Source organism: Lactuca virosa, chromosome 5, assembly GCF_052849685.1.
Source record: "Lactuca virosa cultivar CGN04683 chromosome 5, Lactuca_virosa_CGN04683_v6, whole genome shotgun sequence".
In the NCBI taxonomy this organism is placed as follows: domain Eukaryota; kingdom Viridiplantae; phylum Streptophyta; class Magnoliopsida; order Asterales; family Asteraceae; genus Lactuca; species Lactuca virosa.
The window spans coordinates 350,400,437-350,416,947 of NC_136430.1; the positions used below are offsets into that span (position 1 = coordinate 350,400,437).

At 40.1% G+C, this 16,511-nt stretch overlaps 1 non-coding gene across 1 annotated transcript; it reads left to right on the forward strand.

Moving 5' to 3' along the window:
- The first annotated feature begins 15,158 nt into the window (after nt 1-15,158).
- LOC145117908 (small nucleolar RNA R71) lies at nt 15,159-15,268 on the forward strand. The gene has a single exon (XR_013712901.1). It is a non-coding gene; the product is annotated as a small nucleolar RNA R71 (small nucleolar RNA).
- Nucleotides 15,269-16,511: the final 1,243 nt, after the last annotated feature.

Below are 16,511 nucleotides of genomic sequence, written 5' to 3' on the forward strand. Positions count from 1 at the left end.
AAGTGGAGTTTAGGATTGACTTGGTTCCGGGTGCGGCTCTGATAGCCAAAGCACCGTATCGGTTAGCTCCTCCAGTGATGCATTAGTTGTCTACACAGCTGCAGGAGCTGTTAAACTAGGGGTTCATTCAACCAAGCAGTTCGCCATGGGGAGCACCGATCCATTTTGTGAAGAAGAAGGATAGGTCGCATCAGATGTGTATTGACTACCAGGAGCTGAATAAGCTAATGGTGAAGAACCGATACCCACTCCCAAGGATTGATGATTTGTTTGGCCAACTTCAGGGTGCATCTTGGTTTTTCAAGATTTATCTAGGTTCGGGTTATCATCAGATGAAGTTCAGAGAGGAAGATGTGCAGAAGACGGCCTTACGGATTCGTTATGGTCATTACGAGTTCGTGGTGATGCCCTTTGGGCTCACCAATGCTCCAACCACGTTCATGGACTTCATGACCCGCATATGCAGGCCGATGCTGGATCGGTCTTTGATTGTGTTTATCGATGACATACTAGTCTATTCTAAGACCCAGGAGCTACATGAGGAGCATTTTAGGGAGGTATTGGAAACATTGAGGAGGGAGAGACTGTATGTTAAGTTCTCCAAGTGTGAGTTCTGGTTACGCAAGGTGAAAATTTTGGGGCACCGTGTCAACCAGAGTGGTATTCTGATCGATTTGGTCAAGGTCAAGGTCGTGATGAGCTGTGAAGTTCTGAGGTCTTCATCTGAGATTTGGAGTTTCCTTGGGTTAGCAGGTTACTATCGGAGGTTCATTCAGGATTTCTCTAAGATAGAGGTTCCTTTGAGTCGGTTGACGAAGAAGACTGCCACTTTTCATAGGGTGCCTAAGTAGCAGGCAACTTTTGAGACCCTGAGACGGAGTTTATGTGAGGCGTCGATTCTGACTTTGCCTGAGGGTGTTGAGGATTTTGTAGTTTATTGTGATGCGTTGATCACGGGTTTTGGTGCAGTTATGATGCAGAGGGGTCGCGTGATTGCTTACGCTTCGAGGCAGTTGAAGCCTCATGAGGCTAATTATCCGACGCATGATTTAGAGTTGGGGTTGTGCTTTTCGCCCTCAAGATTTGGCGACATTACCTCTATAGGGTCCTCTGTACTATTTACACGGATCACAAGAGCCTGAGGCATCTGATTGATCAGTCGAATTTGAACATGAGGCAGCACCAGTGGTTGGATGTGGTGAAGGATTATGATTGTGAGATCCTTTACCATCCGGGGAAGGCCAATGTGGTGGCCGATGCTCTCAGCCGCAAGGCGGTCGCGACTCCGATCATGCATATTTGTATGAGGATGACAATGATTACTCCACTCTTGGAGCAGATTCGAGAGGCTCAGGTTGAGGCTATGAAGGTAGAGCACTGGAAGAGTAAGCGTATAGTGGGTTAGTTGGCTTCCTTCTATTATGATAGTTGGGGCTACTGACTCTCCATCGGAGGGTGTGGGTTCCCTATTGGGGTGGTGCGCGTCTGGTTCTGATGGAGGTGGCGCACAAATCGAGATTCTCCATCCATCCCGGGGCGACGAATATGTATAGAGATCTCCGTCCTGATTATTGGTGGCCCTGTATGAAGAGGGATGTAGCCTGGTATGTGGAGAGGTGCTTGACTTGCAGGGAAGTCAAGGTCGAGCATCAGCGGACTCACGGCAAGATGCAGCCATTAGAAATTCCCGTTTGGAAATGGGAGGAGATTAACATGGATTTCATTACGAAGTTTCCTTGGACAACGCGTAGAGTGGATTCGATTTGGGTCATCGTAGATCGACCAAGCACACTCATTTTATTCCGATTCAGGAGAGTATCTCTGGAGAGAATTTGGTCGACATATACATCAGGGAGGTTGTGGCACGACATGGGGTGCTGATTTTTGTGTTTTCAGACAGGGACGTCCGATTTACTTCCATGTTTTGGAAGAGGTTCTATGAGAATTTGGGTACTCGTCTACACTTTAGCACAGCTTTCGATCCGCAGACTGACGGACAGAGTAAGCGGACCATCCAGACATTGGAGGATATGTTGTGGGCATGTGTTCTGGATTTCAGCGGCAGTTGGGATACGTATCTTTCATTAGCGGAATTTTTGTATAACAATAGTTATCATGCCATCGTTGATCGACCTCCTTTTGAGATGCTCTATGGAAGGAAGTGCAAGACCCCAATATGTTGGGGTGAGGTCGGTCAGCGAGTCATGGGGAGTACCGAAGTGGTACTCAAGACTACCGAGTTGATTCAGCAGGTCCGGAGCAGACTTTAGACAACATAGAGTCGGAAGAAGAGCTATGCCGACAAGCGCCGATCAAACCTAGAGTTCCAGGTTGGGGATATGGTTCTACTAAAGGTGTCATCCGATTCAGGAAGAGGGGCAAGTTGGGCCCCACGTACCTCGGTCCTTTCAGGGCTGTGGCCCGGTTGCTTATCGCTTGGATCTTCCCGAGGAGCTTAGTCAGATCCATAGCACGTTCCACGTCTCTCAGTTGCGGAAATGTTTAGTGGATGATTCCGTAGTGGTTCCATTGGAGGTCATTCAGGTAGATGATCGTCTGAACTATATCGAGAGACCGATGGCAATTTTTGACAGGAAAATGAAAACCTTGAGGAACAAGTTTGTTGAGTTAGTGAAGGTTCATTGGCAGCACCGCAAGGGTTCAGAATGGACGTGGGAGCTAAAGGACGAGATGAGGGAGAACTACCCAGAGTTATTCGGGGCAGCAGAATTCGAGGATGAAGTTTGCTTCAAGTGGGGGAGAATTGTAACATTCGAGATTACTGGTATGTCCCTTTTTAACCCTTAATGTAAATTTCTCTCATTTTAGTTACTAGCTCAGTACGTGGGGTGTACTCTATGAGTACGCTAAGCGTACTAGCTCGAGGATGGATCGCGGATGCACCCACGTACGCTGGTCGTACGTGGGAGTACGTAGGGCATACGCAATGCATGGGAAAACCCTAAATTTTAGGGTTTGTGCCCTATTTAAACAACTTATGAAACCCTTGGACCTCCTTATGAACAACCTCCATCTATCTATACCCTAAGATCGAAACCCTAATTGCCATTTGTGAAGATTTGAGATTGCAAGTGAGTTTTGGTGAAGTGAAGGAAGAAGAACACTTGGAGGTTACTTGGGAGTGGCTTGAGCTTGTAGATCCAAAGTCATCTTCATCTTTTGCAAGATATTTGAGGTAAAAAGCTCTCATCTTGATGGTTCCTTATGCTAGATCCAACTTAAGGTGTTATTTGTGCATTTTTGGATCCTTTAAGCCATATTTGAGATTATGATATACTCCAGAAGCCATGGATGTTAGATCTTAGCACATTTGAGGTCCCTTGTCCATAAAAATGCAATCTGTATGAGTTATTTTGGTCCATGCATGTGTTAGATTCCTTGTCATCGTTCTCTTTGAGTTTTGGGTCTTATTAAGTCATGCATGGGAGTAAAGTTGCCAACTTTACGTGTTAAGTCACCATTTAGGATCGGATCTGAGAGTTTGGCATGATGGCTTAACCGATTAAATGCTTAATGGGTTGGGTTGGTCATCTGTGGAGTACGCGGGGCGTACCCAGCTCGTATGCTGCGCGTACTTCCCCGAAAGGAGTACGATGAGCGTACGTCTGAGTACGCCAAGCGTAGTCAGCAGTTTGACTTTCGGTTAACTTTCATAGGTTTGGGCCATATTTTGGACTTCTAGGGTTTGAGCCTTGTTGGTCTATCGGACTGCTAACTTTGGTCCATTGCTAAGTTATGGGCTTTCTTGGAATTAGGCCCTTTATGGGTTTGGGCCAACTTAAGAAGTTGGGCCATATCGGAGCTTTTGATACTATTGGATTAGGCCTCAGATTTTGGGCCACGTAAGGAACAGATAAAATGGACTTTTACCCTGAGGGTTGGACTTCGGACTAGGATTCTAGTTTTGGATTATGGACCAATTATTAATTGGATATTATTTAATGGTGTTAGCGTGTGGATTTTCTGGATCAGCAGACCGAGATTTTATCTGAGAGATTCAGCAGCTTGAGGTGAGTTTCCTCATTGTGTTTGGCGAGTCGAAGGCACCAATCCCAGCCCATGATTTATTATGATTAGGATGCTAGTTTTCTGCGTGACTTTGCATGTATGTTTTCTAATATGTTTACCGGGCGGGGCCTGATGACTATCTTATATGCTATTTATCTTTATGATTCTTGCATGTGTTTATGTGTTTGTATGTATACCGGACGAGGCCCATTATATGTTTGATATGTATGGTATGTGGTATTTTGGGGAACTCACTAAGCTTTGTGCTTACGGTTTTCAGTTTATGTTTTAGGTACTTCTGGTACGAAGGAGAAGAACTCGGGATGACTGCATTGCACACACCACATTGTTCCGCATTTTACATGACTTTGATGTATTTGGATGTTTATTGACATATTCTGATTTCACTATGGTTTTATTAATATAAAAAATTGATATTTTTGGTCTTAATTTTTGGGACGTTACAATAAGCCCTAACCAATAAGAAACGCGACTTATGCAATGACCAACCGGGACACTCAAATGCATGAAAGGCAAAGAAAAAGCCTGACAACCGATAACCAAAGCAGCATCCTGCACCAAGGATTCAGGCACTTCGACTCCAATCAAATTACTTTTAAGTAAATTGATTTTCAACCCAGAAGCAAGAAAAAAACATCTAAGGATTCGGACAATTTCATCATGTTCCCAAACTCCCAAGGACAAGTCAAAACGAAATTATCTGCATAAAATAAATGAGAAATGATTGCATCCATCCATTTGATATGAACACCACCAAGAATATTCTCCCTCTGAGCTCGAACAAGCGTAACATGAGACCCACCATAGCTAGAATAAATAAGATAGGTTATAGTGGATCCCCTTGCCTCAAACCTCTCCTAACATCGAACTCCAAAGAAGGCGAACTATTGACTAGAACAGAAGCTCTAGAAGAAGACAGAAGAGGCCGAATCCATCCTCACCAAACCTCTCCAAATCCCATATTACTCACGATTTCAAGGAGGTAATCCCAAGAAAGCGAATCATAGGCTTTCTCAAAATCAACCTTGAAAATCATAAGTCTCTGACGTTTGGTCTTTGATGTATATTTTTTAAGTACTAGTTTTAAAAAAACTAATCTTGACTAACCAACACAAATAGGCAGTGTACCTAATCCATTAATAGGATAGTTCAGGCAAGTCGAGTATCGAACTCAGGGAATGGAAATAACAGCTAAAAATTATCTACAAAAGTTATCTACGTACACAATCAAATAAATAGGGGGTGGGGGTATCTAGTTTTTCAAGTCTAGAAACTTAAAACCAATTCGCAAGAAAATACTTTTAGACTAAAGAGGAAACCAGAAAACAATTTTAATTGAAGATATTAAATCGACTTTCGTTTAGATGTGATTCACTTGCTCTTATGTTTGATTTAGTGGAAAGTGCAATGGATTATAGAGTGGTTGTTTACCGATTCCTAGATTGATTAGAATTATGATCAAAAGACTAATCCTTTAGTTTAACAAACACATTCATTCAGTGATCTAGTGAACAAATTAATAAGAAAACTAGTGTTGAGTTTATATTATGGAAGACTTGTAGTTTGATTAATATAAATGGTTTATAAACATCAACACAATATATGATTGTTCTTCATGTATTAACTTTCATATTAATTTAACACATTTTCTAATTAACCCTAGGTATTTGGTCAAAACACTACTCCTATAACCTTATAATTCACAAAATCATAAGATTCAAGCCAACCAATAAAAGATAGTTCATCAAATCTCAATTAAACTCAACAATAAATAGAAAAGAAGTTATCATTAATATAAAAAGGTCTTTTAACAAGAAACCATAATGAATAAGCAATAAACTATAATCTAAATCCACCCAATCAACGCATAGTATGCTAGATCATCTATTCTAAACGAAAGTTAGGGTATTTAGCCCATAACTACTGGAAATAAACACATAAAAAAAAATCACTTTGACCAACATGATTAAATCAAAGCAATAGAGTAATTAAGAGTAAAGTTTCCTTTAGATCTCTTCAAAATCAAGTCTTTAATCGATTTCTACATTCCAGAACCTCAAAGGATTGTTTGTGGCCTCCAAAAGTCGCTAAAAACTTCCAGCATAATTTAGGGTTGAGAGCCAAAACATCAAATATATAGTTGCCAAAAATTCTTGCCCACTCCGTGGCGAATAGGCTCCACAGCTTGGTGATTGCTCAAAATGCGTGTACAGCAACTCATAATCAGATCGTGAAAAATCAACACCCCACATCGTGGCAAAGGATCCCACGTCGTGGCCCTCAACTTCCAGCTCTACAATTCCTTCCTTTTCATCCTGAGCATGTCTTCACTGCTACAAAATAGAATTTAAAGAAATTAAGTACCTTTTGTCCTATAATGAACATAATTGTATTAAAATGTATTAAGAAAATACACATATCATATGATTAAATATGCACATATCAAAATACCCCACACTTGACTTTTGCTTGCCCCCAAGCAAAATGTTGGTGACTAGGGTTTTGATGTGATGATATGATAATGAATGAGTGTTTCTTGCCCCCAAGAAAAACTCATTTATTATCATTTCATCACATCAAAACCCTAGTCACCAACATCACACAGAACAATCAATTTTAAGCCCATCCATTATATCAAGACCGCAATAGATGTATTTATGTCTAATTTCTATAAACTTCCTCAATCCTAAATACTTACGATCCTCATAAACACTTCCCAAATTACTTTTAGCAACATTCATTTTATGCATCCGTCCAAATGTATCCTCAGAAGTATTTCTGCACCTCAAGGTAATTTTTGATTAAACTCCCAAGCATACATATAGAAAAAAAACCCAGAAAAGAAAACTACAATAAAATACTCAATTGACTTCACTGCGATTTTTGCTTCCTTCTTCAATCTTTAAACTTTATAAGCTTTGTTCACTCAACATTTCTCTTTTTTTTTTTCAAGTCACGTTTTCACACAAAACTAAAAACCTAAAGAAAAATATATGCTTAAGCAAGGGAACTTAATCTTCAACCCTTATTGGTTAAAGGCATTCGTCTAGAGTGCAGTGACTACATAAGCTTTCTTGGATACATTTCTGGTACACGATGTTAAATATATTATGTCCCACAAACTAAACAAGGTTATGTGTTTGTCCCATGATTTCACTAGGACAGGGAAGCCACAAATACACTAGAACATAGGATGGCTTAAATAAACATCGAGGCTCGCATCGGATCGTCTCACATAACACTAGTAGCCTAGGTCTCAACACAAAAATATCAAATGTTTTTTTAACTAGATTCATTTTAGACCATTGTTTCAAGTCTCTCTAAAAAATTTATCCTAGTCATCATATATATATATATATATATATATATATATATATATATATATATATATATATATATATATATATATATTCAACATGTTTGTTATTCCTATGTTCAACCCCCTACCCCACACTTAATTCATGCAATGTCCTCAACGCACAGTTTAAAAATTAAAGAACATAAAAGTAAAGAGAGAAATTGGAACAGACTCCCCTGGGATAGAAGTGTCGAGGTTGAACCCGAATGTTATGTGGTTGACATCTCGTGAAATAGCCGAAAAGCAAGACTTTGGACCGCTACATGAATGATCTTTGACATGCCAAGACAACAAACTTCTAATATGTTGATGAAACAAGAACTTGAAAATAAATATGAACATTCACCACGTCGTGGCTAGAGAATGGTATGCCATGGGCTTCAATAAGACTGGACGATAACCGCAAAAAAAAATTTCTCGCCATGCTGTGGCATATAGTGGCCACGTTGTGGCTGCTGTATCTTCAGAATTAGATTATCTTCTGTCCAATTGCGATTCTGGCTGGAAAGGTAATACCAAGGTGGTATACCCCCTCAAAATGACGTAAAATCATACAGTTGATATAACTTCTCAATATCATCTTTCGCTCAAAATCTCTTTTCACATCGTCAAATATCACCACGCACTTGTTCTTTTAGTCACGTTCTCAGGAACTTCTAACATATGCTCTTATCAACCAAACTTCTACCTGATCTAGAGACACACACAAAACGGTAATAGAGAAGGAAAAACAATTACACAAATTAAAATTACTCGAATCCTACTTACTTAAATCCTAAAAATTAAACACACAAATAAAATAGTCTTAAAAACACCAACAAATAAAAATGAAAAACAAGGATAATCAATCTTCCTCCTCATCGTCTCCATCTCCTACACTGCTAGTTCCTGCTCCGCCTCTATGGTTAGCCAACGTTCCTCCTAAGTAGGAATGTAAGTATAATGATTTGGTAGTCCCACATAAATTGTAATGGCCAGATGATGCATGATTGCTTCCAAGCTGTATCCCACATAGTTTATCCCTCTACCCATATCATCATCATACTGAATGGCCATAACATGATAAGGATCCATAGGAAGCTCACCAACCATGGGATCATCTCTAATGGTCTCTTCCTCCTCAGCTCTTGGCCTAACATTCCTACGCCCTCTCGGTGCCTCAACAGGTTCTTCATCAGGAACTGTTTAATTTCCTCTCCCTAAATCCATAACAATACAGGTAGTCTTGAATAGTCGAGGCTGTAATGGGTGACCATGCACTTCCGTGAGAAATCTTTCCTCATGGGTATCAGTTACTCCATATGATCGGGCAAACCTGGTCACTAGCATCCCTCGATAAATAGGATCCCTGTTCTATTTTTCCCATCTCTGCTGGTCGGGAAATCTGCCACACAATATGGTAAATGGCAAAAAGTTTGTGGCGTGATGATACATCATAAGAAAAATACATCAAGCATGGGAATGTGGTCTCCTTCTTTCTTCTGATTGATCGAGAATGTGGTCAATTTGTGGATGAACTTGTGGATAGGGGATCATATGAGCCCCTCTGAAGCTGAACTGGCTGTATAACTTCCATTAGCTATTTTTGTCTACCACTCTTCTTCATCAATACCCTGAGGTAGATGCTTATGGAAATTATCTAAAAAATAGGGAACCCTTCACTCATTGCCTCAAACTAGTTGTAATGTTCCAGTCTCCATGCAAGCTCCATCAAGCTACATTCCCGCCTTCTCTCTCCAAGACAAAATGTAAAGTCTCATGTGTTGTCAACCTCTTCTCGCTTCCTAAACTTGGTTGTGGCGAAAAACTCCACTTATAGTTCTTTATATACCGGCTCTTGAAGACAGAACAATCTTCTCCAACCCGTACATGTCACTCTAACCATACCATCATCAAATACTTTAGTAAGATATGGTGCCACCCCTTCTTCAAGTTTGGTTTCCCGAATCCAATCCTAGATAATAATTGGAGGCACGGAAATTTCTTTTTCATGTAACCATTACCCCAGGTTCCACCACTTCTGGAAATCTATACCATGCAAATTCAGGTGGGTTATTAGCTCTCCTTGGTCACATCCTGCAAATATCAGACAACAAAATCGAACCACCAAGCTTAAATTAGAAAAACAAAAAAATATTGGCCCACTGTAACATCCCCACATTGTGGCGATAAACTGCCATGTCGTGGCGTATGAACAGGTGCGACGATCATTCCTTGAATCAGGCAGTTTCATCCATGTTTGTCAAAATTTATCACAAGGATTTTGTTCAGGCCATAATATACCACGATTAGACACTTTATTCATACCACAATAACTTCAATTGGCCTCTAATTTGTTCAAAAATTTGCAAACCCTAGGTTGGAAAAATATCTTGAAATCGACCCAAAACACCAAATTAATTCGCAATATGCAGTAATCTACCACCAACTAAGTGATTTCAAGTAGAAAAGCATGCCTTTAGTTGAAGAATTCACAAAAAAATCGTTGAAATTGAGGGAGTGTTCGTCGTGAGGTTGAGAGAAGGGCGTGGGGTGTGTTGCTTTCGTAAAAAGAAAGTGTTTCAATTTTACCTTTTAGGATTAAAAAGTAGCTACTACATAAAAACCTTCTCCACGTCGTGGCTGTGGGCACCACGCCGTGGCTTTTCAGGGATGCCCGATATTATTGTTGTTTGAAATTACTTGATTTTCCTTAGGCCTAGGGCGTAGGAATAGCTCCTCTATGTCGTGGCCACTGGGTAATTTGAAAAATTTTCTAAATATATTTTTTTTCTTAAAATCTCACACCCCACACTTATGTGTTGCTTGCCCTCACAGAAATAATCAGAAGATGATGATAAAAGAGAGAAAAATCCCAACTTAAAAAAACTAAAAATAACAAACTAACACGAAAATTAAAACAAAAAGTAAAAGGAAATGAAAACGCAAACGCAAACGCAAACCGCGGGTTGCCTTCCGTAAGTGCTTCTTTTTGTGGAGTCGTGAGCTGGACTCCTTCCCACTCTACGTTGCATTGGCCATCCCCAAGATCTCATTCTCACATTCATTTTCCTCCTTTGGCATCCCTTCCTCATAGTGCTTGACTCGATGCTGATTTACTTTGAAGGTCGTTTCCTCATCTTTAATTAGCTCAATGGCTCCATGTGGGAATACTTCTTTCACTATAAAGGGCCCATACCACCTTATCTTTAATTTCCTAAGAAAAAGCTTCATTCGTGAATTGAAAAGTAAGACTTTTTGACCCGATTTTAAATATTTGTTCCCTCTTAGCCTATAATCATGCTACCTCTTTGTTTTGTCCTTATAAATCAGTGAGTTGGTGTATGATTCGTTTCTCATCTCATCCAAAGCCCTAAGTTGTATCAAACGATTAGAACACAATTCTGCTATCTTAAAGTTACAACTCCTCAAAGCCCAATAAGCCTTGTGTTAAATTTTGACCAGTAAATGACAAACTTTCCCCCAAAAACTAGCCTATAAGGCGTAGTACCAATGGGTGATTTGAAATTGGTCTGAAATGCCCACAATGCGCCATCGAGTTTTTCGGATCACTCTTTTCTATTGGTTCCAACCGATCTTTCTAAAATTCATTTTAAGGCCCGATTAGTGACTTCGATTTGCCCACTGTTTTGAGGGTAATAAGGTGTTGCAAACCTATGGTGTACACCGTGTTTTATAGCACATTTTCAAGTTGATCATTGCAAAAGTGGGTACCATGATCACTTATTAAAGCTCTTGGCATACCAAAACGAGAAAACAATCTTTTAAGAAATTTAATGACTACACGTGCGTCATTAGTGAGCAAAGCTTTCACTTCTGCACACTTCGACATGAAATCAACCACAACTAAAATATACTTGTTACCTCAAGATGCCGGAAACATACCCATGAATTCGATACCCCATATATTGAAGACTTCACAAACTTTAATGCTATTTTGAGGCATCTCATTGCGAGATGAAATATTTCCCGATCTTTGGCACGAATCGCACTACTTCACAAACGTAGTAGCATCCTTAGAAATTGATGGCCAATAGAATCATGCGTAAAAAACATTTTTGGTTGTGCATTGAGTCCCATGATGTCCTCCAGTTGGCCCACTATGACAATGTTTCAGAATGTCATTTGCCTCTCTTCCAAACACACATCGCCTTATGGTTCAATCAGGTCAACTTTTGAATAAGTACGACTCATCCTAGAAACAATATTTGATAATTGAGAAGAGCTTCTTCTTTTGTTGATGAGATAATCCCTTTGGATGTTATCTTCTTGCCAAGTAATTACTATGTATGCATACCAAGGTTCTTCACTTGCTATAACCATCAAGTATCCTTTAGGGAAGTTATCACTGATCTCGCCTTCTTTCAATTCTTCAAAATTTGGATTTTCCAAACGCAAGAGATGATGAGCAGCCACATTCTCTATACTCTTTTTGTCCCTGATCTCGATGTCAATTTCTTGTAATAAGAGCACCCATCGAATCAGCCTAGGCTTTGCATCCTGCTTACTGAACAAATACTTAAGAGCATAATGGTGGTAAAAACAATTGTCTTGGACAAAATTAAATAGGGACAAATACATAAGAGCATAATGGTGGTAAATTTTTTTTTCTTGGGTTGGGTTAAGTGTTTTGCTTGCATAATAAATTGGTTGAAAGTGTTTTTCAACCCTTTGTCCTAAAACCGCTCCAACAGCAAAATCACTCACGTCACACATGAGTTCAAAAGGGAGCTTCCAATTTGGGGACACAATTATGGGAGCGTTAGTCAATTTCTCTTTCAATGTTTCAAACGCTTCTACACAATCACTAGAAAAATTAAAGTTCATGTCTTTAAAAAGTAATAGGGTCAAAGGTCTCGTTATTTTTTAAAAATCTTTAATGAATCTGCGGTAAAATCCCGCGTGACCTAAAAAGCTTCGTACCCCTTTCACATTTATTGGGGTGGTAATTTTGTAATGGTGTCGATCTTTGCAGGATCAACCTCAATCCCCTCCTTATAAACTTTGCGACCTAGCACAATTCCCTCCTTGACCATAAAGTGGCACTTCTCCCAATTCAAAACCAAATTGGTATTTTCACACCTGGAAAGCATCAAATAAAGGTTGGTCAAACAATCATCAAAAGAGGAACCGAAGACTAGAAAATCATCCGTGAAAACTTCCATGAACTTTTCCACCAAATCGTGAAAAATGGCAGTCATGCATCTCTGAAATGGGGTTGGTGTGTTGCACAATCCAAATGACATTCTTCTATAAGCAAATGTTCCATTAGGACAGGTAAATGTTGCATTTTCTTGGTCTCATGGATCTATCGGAATCTAGAAATATCCCGAAAAGCCATCTAGAAAACAGTAATAAAGGTGACCAGATAAACACGCAAGCATTTGATCAATAAATGGAATAGGAAATTGGTCTTCGCAAGTGGCATCATTCCTCTTGCGATAATCAATACACACTCGCCAACTGGTTACCGTTCGAGTCGGGATGATTTCGTCTTTCTCATTCACCACCACACTCATTACTCCTTTCTTTGGCACCACATGAATTGGACTAACCCATGGACTTTTCGAAATGGAATATATGATTCTCGCGTCCATTAATTTCACTATTTCCTTTTTACCACCTCTTGCATATTAGGATTTAATCGTCTTTGAGGTTGCACTATTGGTTTGTCCCATTCTTCCAGATTAATCTTATATGAGCAATACTAGGGACTAATTCCTTTGATATCGGTGATATTCCAAGCAATAACGTTTTTTCATTTTTTCAAAACCCCCACCAAACTCTATTTGTCCTTTGGATTTAAATCAGTTGCTATGATAACAAGCTTTTGCTTGTTCTCTTCTAGAAATACATACTCCAGATGGTAGGGAAAGGTTTTCAATTCTATTTTCGAGCTCTATTCGGTCACCACGACATGGCCACTTTGCCACACCATGGTATTTTCCACCTTCACATCTAATCAAGAGTTTCCAGTTGGCCATGTCGTGGAAAATTTTCCACGTTGTGGCGTGTCTTCAGAACATTGTTGAACTTCTTCAAATTTGCTTTCCTCCATAAGTCTTTCCAGTTTTTCTAGGTCATGTTTAGCATCAAAGTCACTTTCTTTTAAAGTCATGAACCCCTCTGATTCGTTCTCTTTCCACCCTTCCAGTTCTTTTTCCAATAATGTATCGACCATGTCCACCAAGAAAACTGAGTCATCGCTTATCTTTGAATGCTTCATTGCCCTATCAACCCCAAAGGTAATGGTGTTTTCTCTTAAATGAAGAGTAAGCTTCGAATCTCTAATATCCACCAAGGCCCGTGCGGTGCTTAGGAAATGCCGTCCAAGAATGATCGAAACTTGGTTGTCTTCTTCCATATCTAAAACAAAAAAATTTGCAGGAAAACAAACTAGCCAACTTTAACTAATAAATCCTCATATATACCTATTGGAAAAGTCAACGTCTTGTTGGCAAGGTGAATTTCCATGCGTATTTGCCTCGGTTCTGAAAGATTCAATCTATTAAAGAAAGAGTAGGGCATAAGATTCACGCTAGCTCCCGAATCGGCAAGGACGTGACTTGTAGCTAACTTCCCGAATTGGAACGGAAGTGTCAAACTTCCCGGATCCCCCATATTCCGAGGAAGCTTTTTGAGCATGGAGGCTGAGCAATTTTCATTTAGCGCCACATTGGAAGCCTCTTCCATCTTCTTTCGATTCGTGAGCAAATCTTTCAAAAACGTTTCATTTTGGCATTTGAGCCAATTCTTCAATAAAATGAATGTTGATTTAAAGGGATTTAAGGTGCTCCAGGAACTTCTTATATTCTTCTTCTTGTTTATCCAACTTTGCTCAACTCGGGAATGGCAACTACGGTTGATAGGATTTTCCTGGAATCTCACGTTTCTTCTCAGCAATTGGCCATGTCGTGGCTGCTACTTAGTGGATGCACTTTGGTTTTCTTTTCCCGTTTTCTGCACTTCATTAGATTTATCAGTAGATAAAGGAACTAAGGGGTGATAATTTTATCGCTCCTGGTTATAAGGGCCTTGACATGAGCCTTCAGATTCTGTTTCGTGTTGCTCAGAAGAGATCCCAGTAATCGCTTGTTGAATTACCTTGAGAGTTGACCAATTTGTTACTAAATATTTCGGATTGATGCTTTCTGATTTCGAAGGGTGGCATCTGTGTCATCGTGTCTCTTTTCCGATGCAACTGTGAATCGGCTAAGCATAGCTTCAAAGTCATTCTTATTTTCGGGAGCTGGTTTCTCCTTTTGGTAAAACCCGCAACCTTGTTTCCTATAATTTTCCTCTTTGACCTTTTTATACTCGTCATAAGGTAGCCATTCCTTATTCAATTTCCTCCAATCCTCATCATATCGATCACTACTCGCATAGCACTCTTGAACTTTCCAAATTTCGTCATCATCAAGGTCACACTCCTTTGTCAAATGCGGTCCACCACAATTATCACACACCTTTCTCAAATGCGGATTGATCCATCTTAGTTATACTTCGGTCCATTGACTCTAACTTTTCCATTACCGCAACCATCTCTTCAAAACCTGAACTTCCCTCCTTATAGCCTCTTGTGTTGTCTTCTCGAGGGTTATGATACTCCCTCGAGTGATTGGAGAACTCTTCAATCAACTCCTTAATTGTTGTTGGAGCCTTCTTAGTTAACGGTCCTTGAGAATCAAGGAGTTGTCTAGTCGTCACGTTCACCCCATCATAAAAGATCGAGACCCCTTGTTTCACATTAAGGTCATGTTGTGGGCAATTTTTGAGTAACCCATTGTACCCCCACCCCTAAGCTTCATACAAAGATTCTTCACCTTGTTGTTCGAAATTAGCAATGTTTTTCTTCAACTTTGCAACTTTAGATGGTGGGCTGAATTGTTGTATAAATTCTTCATGAAGTTTTCCCAAGTTGTGAGTATGACACCAGTCAAATTTTGGTCAAAAATAAATTTATCAATAATCATAATTGGGATGAACCAAGTGGTAGAGTTTGTAACAAGGTTTCCAAAAACATAAAGAACACTGAAATCCGAGTTATAACGAAGAAGTTATGACCAATCGAAAATCCGCGGTAAAACCGGCAAAACACTGTTCAACGTAAAAAGCGAATTTTCGATAAAAGGATTTTTAGCCTTAACAATCTAAATGAAACTTGTAGAATGTGTTAAACCGAGAACGTTCATGAAAAGAACGTCAAAATCTGACTTCGTATGAGGAAGTTATGATTTTTCGAAGTTTCGGTTTAGTAGTAGACAGCCAAAAATTCGAAATATAAATCGATCGATATTTAGCCGACGCAACTTAAACGAGAATCGAAGGTCTCGTCAAAAGTAGCACAACGGTAAAAAGACAGACGAAAACGGACGTCGGATGAAGAAGTTATGAATTTTTAACGGATTCCCGTCCCGGTCTGTTTAAAATAATAATATTAAAAATAAAGTCAAAATCAGCCGACTAAGTCTAAACGAAAGTCGTAGAGTATGATTTTACCTACGCATGCATATAAAGAACGCCAAAAACGGAGCTCGTATGCAAAAGTTATGATTTTCGCAAGTTTTGGCACAAAAATAAAGAAAAATAGGAAAAAACCGGGCAATTTCGCATGCCACGTCACCCTCGCACGTGGCAGCTGCTGAGTGGAACGAAGCCATGCGTGGCACCTCCTGATTCGACCAACTCCGCGGTCCAATCCTACTCCGACAGCCTCGCATGAGACACACCGGACCTCACCCTCGCATGCTCCTCGGATGATCTCGGACCCTCGTGCCCTCCTCTGATTGGACCGAAGCCTGGTCCTATCCGAAGCTGCCAGCTGCGAGCTGATCATCCGAACCGAGGCCACCTGTCCGAACCGAAGCTCCAGCTTTCCACCTGTCCGAGACACGTGTCTCGTTCCCCTTGTTTCGGATCCGAGGCTTCGGACTATAAATAGCCCGCGAGACCCTCCAGATTTTTACACTTTTTCACCCCATTTTTGGTCCTTTTTCACTCCTTTCACTTCCATAACCTCACAAACAACCCCCCAAGGCCCCAGTATCATGTCTAAAGCCCGAAGCAAGCCCCGGAACCCCGGAATTCTCAATAAGTCATCCTC